Below are 7,591 nucleotides of genomic sequence, written 5' to 3'. Positions count from 1 at the left end.
TAAGTGCTTCCCGGGAGGCAACCAGAGCACTAACTATATTAACTTCTCTAAATTTTAGTACTTAACTTACTAACGGAGCTCTTGAATACAGGTTTACCATATAGACACGGCCAAGCACACGGGCGTGCTTAGGACCGTGTAGAAATAGGGAAAAGATTTACCCTAGCATGGGCTACGATAAATCGCCATGACCATGCGACATGGACATGGGCGAACCTGCCAAAACAACATGGGCGTGCGACACGCCCGTGCTTGGAAACTATGGCCGAACCTATCAAATTAACACGGGCATGCGACACGCCCGTACTGAGCAACCGTGGGCGAACCTGTCAGATTAACACAGGTGTAGGCCTACATACACAGGATTGGAAGAAGCAAACAAAGACAGAAACGGCCGTGCCACACGGTCGTGTGCACCCACATGCCCAAAGAACAAGGGCATGGGCCAAATGTCAGACACGCCCAAATTCAAAATTCGCGAATCACACGGGCAAAAATTGGGGAAACGGGCATGTCCCCTGGCTGTGTGTCCCCAAATCTATAAATACCCTTCAATATTCATCATCTTCTTCACCCAAAATCCCTAATCCTAGCCGCTGCAAGTCCACACGACCTCCTTGCCACGCTTGTGCGTTGCCTCCAACTTCATTTTCGACGCCCATTCTCATCTTTTTAACTTTTGTTTACTCTTTTCTCTTGTATTTTACTTAGTTCTAATGCTAATTACCATGTTAATCTTCATTTATCCCATACTATGTTCATTTTTTTATCATTCAAATCCCATTATTAGATTAGCTACCAATTATTTCATGTGACATTTTTCTTTATTACTTCATGATTTCTCAAGCCCCATTTAAGTATTCTAAGTCAATATTCACTTGCTTATCCATGCATTGTGATACATTCATGCTTTTTACATTTCCATCAAGCTCTTTTCCATTTTGATTTTCATACTAATACCACGACATTATGCCATAAAATTTATTGTTTTGGTTAGGTCTGTTAGTGTTAGTAGTTGTGCCTGAAATTATTTATGACCTTTTCCTTGTTGAATTTGTTTACATTTTACCTTATCCAATCATCAAAATGGAATAATGGTTTTGCTTGTAGGTATACCATGTCAGCTTCACGAGGAAAGAAAGTCACCATCCCTGCTTCGAACAAAAGGAAGGGAGCGCCATCTTTCTCGGGTCCTACTGCAAAAATTCGTCACCCTTTCCTGCAGTTCCCCATTGGGCCTCAATAAGAACTTTTCTAGATGCTACAGGCTCGACCCTTGGAAGCGTGCCACTGTATAGATTGGGCCATGCTAGAACAAGTCCAACTTGCGGATACAAGTCAAACCTCCTCAACACCGATCCTTGGGGGTTTTCTTTGAGATTGTCAAGCCAACATATCTCAAACTCACTATGCAACTCTGCTCAATGTTCCATCTTTAGACCATGATGGCCCGCTTTGATGACCGGGGAACAATCCAATTTCACCTCGGTGGTCACGTTCCAGAGTTCGGAACCACACTGGGCCTTTACACTGAGGAGTTTATGAAGGAGAATGAACTCCACGCTCTCAATCGCCACATCCATCACTCTCCTTCACAGGGTTGGAATGCCCTCACCCTCGGCGCTGCCTCCTACAATCCTAGCAGCTCCAAGGCATCAGCTTTCCCTCCATCTCTGAGGTACTTACACACCATTTTGGTTCACACGTTAACAAGAAGGCGAGAGAGCACTAGCGTCGTCAACACTCACGACGTCTACTTTTTATGGTGTATGTCGCACGGGCACGTCATAGACCTTGCTTATTTCATTGACCTCGCCATTCAACATTAGACAGAGCGACATAGGAAGGGGTTCATCTCCATTGGGCCCTATGTGACGGAGTTGGCTCGGCACTTCGGGCTCCTCAACATAGCAGCCCAATCATCCTCCCTCACTCTCATGGGCCAGATGTCCCCACAGGGCATCTCGAGCATGCTAAGTATGAGGATGATCAAGAAATGACATGGCACCTTCCCTCCTCAGTACCGTCTCACCCAATCCACCGACAAGGAGGCCTCCAAGGTCATTACTGATGATGTCCCTCCACCCACCGTCTCAGCCACCACCTCTTTATCGTCCAGTTCATGCGGCGGCTTCATACGCTGACATCTCTGAGTGCCTTACTCGATTCGAGAAACAGTGTTTTTAGTGCTTTGATAACATTGATGCTACTCTACAGTAGATTTGTCAGCACTTCCACATCTCATCGCCACCCCCACCTCGCGAACCATCTAGCGATGAAGATGTTTAAAAACTTTTTATTATTATTTATTTTTATGTTTTGACTTTTATTTTAAAACTACTTTTTTATTTTTGTTTAAGCTTGTTTTTATTAGGTTTTATAATTTTTATTTAACAATTTTTACTTTCGGCTATTTCATATTGAGTAATTATACTTCCTTATATATTCCCTAAAAAGTTCCTGATTGTCTCACAGTTATAAAGAGCTCCTCAGCTTATCATCACATAGGAACTAAAAACTCTACTGGGAAAGGTTTTCCACGACTGCCATGTCCTACTCGACCACGATCATAACTACCACCAAATATAATATTCTTTTAGCATAGGACTTACGAACCAATGAACCTCTACCACCACCAGAGTATCCTCCTCCACTCTTATGCTGATCACTCTCTAAAACTCCTGTTCAAGGAATTCATTCATCATTTAGGAAGTTTCACTTCTCTCCCTATCTTATGATTATAAATCTATTATTTTCAATACATCTACCTTTGTACATTGAGGGCAATGTACATCTTAAGTGTGGGAGGTCTTTTATATTAGAAAAATCCCTAAATTTTGTTTTATTCTCATGAGATCTTCTCATATCATTATTAGAATGAATTCCAATTAGTCTATAATGTTTATTGATATATCTTGAATTAAAACATAGGCATTTATACATTTATTGTTTGAACTTTAAGACATTAGAGAATCAAACATGATAAGTTGATTTTTAAAGAATTAAAAATTTTTAGGTTGTTTCCCTAAGTTTAGGCATTATCTTGAGTTGGAATTCACAAGTTTAAACATAAAAAAAAGCCATAATTTTTGTGAGATATTGAGCCTTTAGAGCATGTATTATTTCTTTCATGCTCACTTTCATTATGAGTGCATCAGTATTGAATTGTTATTCTAGAACTTGCTTGATTATGCATGTCAAGACCACGGCATTTGATTTGATATGTCAAAATGAGAAAGGCACTTAGGTATAACCCGCTCACTCCCTACCTTCATAATTAACCCTTAGTGAACCCCCTTGAGCCTAACAACCCATTCATTAATTTACCCTCAATATTAACCTATAACTCATTATTGTTGAAATCCCCTAAATTAATTTGATCCCTATTTTTGTTGAGATTTGAGTTGGAATAGTTGCTTAGTTATGTTTTATTCTCTTTTTTAATTTGACTTGTTCTTAAAAAAAAAATACATGTATACATATTAGTAGTAGTGATCTTCTGAGCTAAAGAAGTTAAATTCCATATTCTAAGAAAAACCTCTGTTGTACGCAATTGATGTTTAATTACTTTTTCTAGTTAGGAAATTTTTCAATTCAATCTCGATTCTAACCTTTTCGTTCAGTTTGTGACCACACTCTCTAACCAAAGCCACGTTACAACCCTCTAAAGAACTTTTGATTGATTTTTCATCTCAATTTATCGTGGTGGAGATTTGATTTTCATGCAAGCCTATGGTAATGACTTTTCATTATTGACTATTAAGTGCTTCATTCATTGTCCTTAAATACCTTAAGTAATTTGAGTGAATCTTTAGTGAGGATGTGAAACTCTGTGATATTTTGAATCAAAGGTAATTACTTAGACGAGGGGAGACACCTATGTTTTCATGATAAAATGCTCAACTTGGAATGTTTGAAACTTTGATGTTCTTTCAGTTGAATTTTCAATGTATGATTACCTATGGATTATTTTGAGATATTATCGATAGAAATTATAAGTTGAGAAGAATTTATTTTGATTATGAGTTGAGGATTTTGCTTGAGGACAAGCAAATGCTTAAGTGTGGGGGTATGTGATCAACCATAATTAATACATATTTCTATCCCATGCTTAGCACATTTTATGGATGATTTTTGTTAAAATTGGTGAATTCAATGCTCCTAATGCCTTAATTTCATATTTTATAATTAGGTGAGCATAGGAGAGTGAAAGAACGAGAAACGAATCAAAAACGAAGAAAATGGGCCAACGTACGAAATCAAAACAGCCTAGACCTCCTCACAAGGGTAGACCACAAGGTCGTGTCAATTTGGCAGAATCGAAACACAACTCACACGGGTAGACCACACGCCTGTGCCTATTTAACAGGCTTGATCACGACCTGAAGTAATCGCACACGGGCTTGTCCCTGTCGAACCCAAATTGAATCCAATTCAGAAAAGGCCAATTTTGAGGGTTCTTAGGCATTCTAAAGCCTATAAATACACCCTAGAGGAGGAGGAAAAGGGGGCCACAGAGAAGGAAGCAGGGAACTGCTCAAGGAAAGCCGATTGATCCATCTTAGAAGCCGGATTCATCATCAAGACTGAAGATATCCCCTCAATTTCCCTTCAGGAGTTTTGGGTTTTTCTTTATGTTTTGTCTTCATTGTTCTTCTAAGATGTTTACCTTTTTAGTTATGAGCTGAAACCCCTAAATACCTAAAAGGAATGAAACCCAAGACAGATCTTGTTATTATTATCTGAATTGTATGATAAATATTTGACTTGTTCTTAATTATGTGTGCTTAATTCTTGTTTTGATATTCCAGGATATTGATTCAAGTTAAGCTCTTATTCAGATGAGGAATAGACCCTGTCTAAGAGTACATTTGTCATAATTAAGCGGAGTTGATTGCGCGCCTAGAGATAGGGTGACAAGATTTTACCGGATTAGGGTGAAACCTAATAAGGTGATCCATAGATCGAGTTAATGCAACCCTAAGGAGTTAATTAGAAAGAGATTTCAATTATTCAACCTAGGGTTAGACGTTGGTAGTCTCGAGAGGGATAATAATATAACTTAGGGATTTCTACTGATCAAGTCAAATGAATAAATCGTCTGATTTAGAGTCAAATAACAAGTGAAGTCTAGGTGGATTTTTCCTTAGGTATTGTCTTAATTCAATCGTTTTTCCAAAAGTAATTCCCCAATTCTATTTTCTGTGAGTTCTTAGTTTAGTTAATTAGTTAGTTAAAATAAACCCCATTGTTCTTAAGCTAGATAATAAAAAGACAGTCATTACTAGTACTTTTAGTTCCTTTGGGTTCGACAATCCGGTCTTGCTAAAGCTATACTACTATTTGATAGGTACACTTGCCTTCATCGTGATAATAGTTAGTTTCAAGAATGATTCATTATAAATATTTAAAGTCTGTCATGAATATCACGCGTATCAGCTGCTTTCAAAATATCTTGAATTACTTTCACCCTTTTTTCAGTTTCATGGACTAAGTCAACGCCGTGTATCTTTTTCCCACTGAGCTCTGTCCAATACAATGGAGTTATACATTTACGACCATACAAAGCCTCATACGGTGCCATTTTAATACTAAACTGATACTTGTTATTATAAGCAAATTCAACTAAAGGCATATATTTTTCCTAATTACATTCAAATTCAAGCACATAACACCGAAGCATATCTTCTAAAATCTGTATGACATGTTCAGATTGTCCATCAGTCTAAGAATGGAATGCAGTACTAAAATATAACTATGTACCCAAGGCTTCTTGCAACTTGCTCCAAAATCGAGATGTAAACCAAGTATCTCTACCTGAAATAATGGAGACAGGCACTCCATGCAATCTAACAATCTCAGAAACATATAATTCAACCAATCTATCCAAAGAAAAATCTATACATACTGGAATAAAGTGTGTAGAATTTGTGAACCGATCAACAATTACCCAAATAGCATTTTTCTTATTCGGAGACAGGGTAATCCTGATGAAAAGTCCATGGTAATTCTTTCCCATTTCCATTCCGATATCGTAACTGGCTGTAATAATCCCAAAGGCATCTGATGTCTAGCTTTTACTTACTGATATATCAAACATTTAGATACAAATTCAGAAATATCCTATTTCATTCTTGGCCACCAGTACATCTTTTTCAGATCATTGTACATTTTATTCCTACCAGGAGGAATAGACATGTTACCGTTATGAGCTTCATGTAAAATCTTTTGTACAAATTCTAAGTTCTTCGGTACTCATATCTTGTCTTTGAATAACAAACAACCATCAGACCCAATCTGAAATTCTGAATTAGAATTTGACTCACATTGTACCCATTTAGTCTGTAACTCATCATCACCCTTCTAAGCTTCACAGATCTATTGCAGAAATGTCAGTTTTGCTTTTAGCTCAACTATAATTGAACCATCATCTGACAATGACAACCGAGTATTCATCACTCACAAGGAAAATAAAGACTTTCTACGTAAGGCATCAGTAACGACATTAGCTTTTCCCCGATGGTAGTCAATAACAAGATCATAATCTTTCAATAATTCAAGCCACCTGTGTTGTCTTTTGTTTAAATCTTTTTGCAACATTACATACTTCAAACTTTTATGATTAGCAAAGATATGACATTTTTCACCAAACAGATAATGCTGCCAGATTTTCATTGCAAAAACAATGGCTGCCAACTCAAGATCATGTATTGGGTAATTTTTTTCATGTGGTTTTAGCTGTCTTGAAGCATAGGCTATTACTTTACCTTTTTGCATCAAAACACAGCCTAAACCATTTAATGATGCATCATTATAAATTATAAATTCCTTACCCGATTTAGGCTAAACTAACACAGGTGCTTCTATCAATAAGGCTTTCAATTTGTCAAAACTCTACTGACATTTATCAGACCACTCGAATTTCACATCTTTTTGCAACAGACGAGTCATTGGAGAAGCTATCATTGAGAATCCTTTAACAAACCTTTCATAATACCCAGCTAATCCCAAAAAACTTCTGACTTTCGACACATTCTTTGGTGGCTTCCATTTAACAATAGTTGAAATTTTATTCGGATCCACCCTGAAACCTTCAGCAGATACTACGTGTCCGTGAAAACAAACATCCCGTAGCCAAAATTCACATTTACTAATTTTGTTATACAATTGTTTCTCAAGTAGAGTTTGCAACACTGTTCTCAAGTGATCAACATGTTTAATTTCATCTCAGAAATATACTAGAATATCATCAATAAATACCACAAAAAACCTATCTAGATATGGTCTGAAGATTCTATTCATCAAATCTATAAATACCGCAGGTGCATTTGTCAAACCAAACAGCATCACAAAAAACTCATAATGCCCGTACCTGGTTCTGAAAGCTGTCTTTGGAACATCTGATTCTTTCACCCATAACTGATAATAGCCAGAACGAAGATCAGTCTTTGAAAATATAGTGGCACCTTTCAACTGGTCAAATAGATCATCAATACAAGGCAATGGATACATGTTCTTTATTGTGACTTTGTTAAGCTGCATGTAATCAATACACAATCTCTATGATCCATCTTTCTTCTTTACAAACAAA

Source organism: Gossypium arboreum, chromosome 4, assembly GCF_025698485.1.
Source record: "Gossypium arboreum isolate Shixiya-1 chromosome 4, ASM2569848v2, whole genome shotgun sequence".
Taxonomy (NCBI): domain Eukaryota; kingdom Viridiplantae; phylum Streptophyta; class Magnoliopsida; order Malvales; family Malvaceae; genus Gossypium; species Gossypium arboreum.
This window is presented reverse-complemented; position numbering follows the sequence as displayed.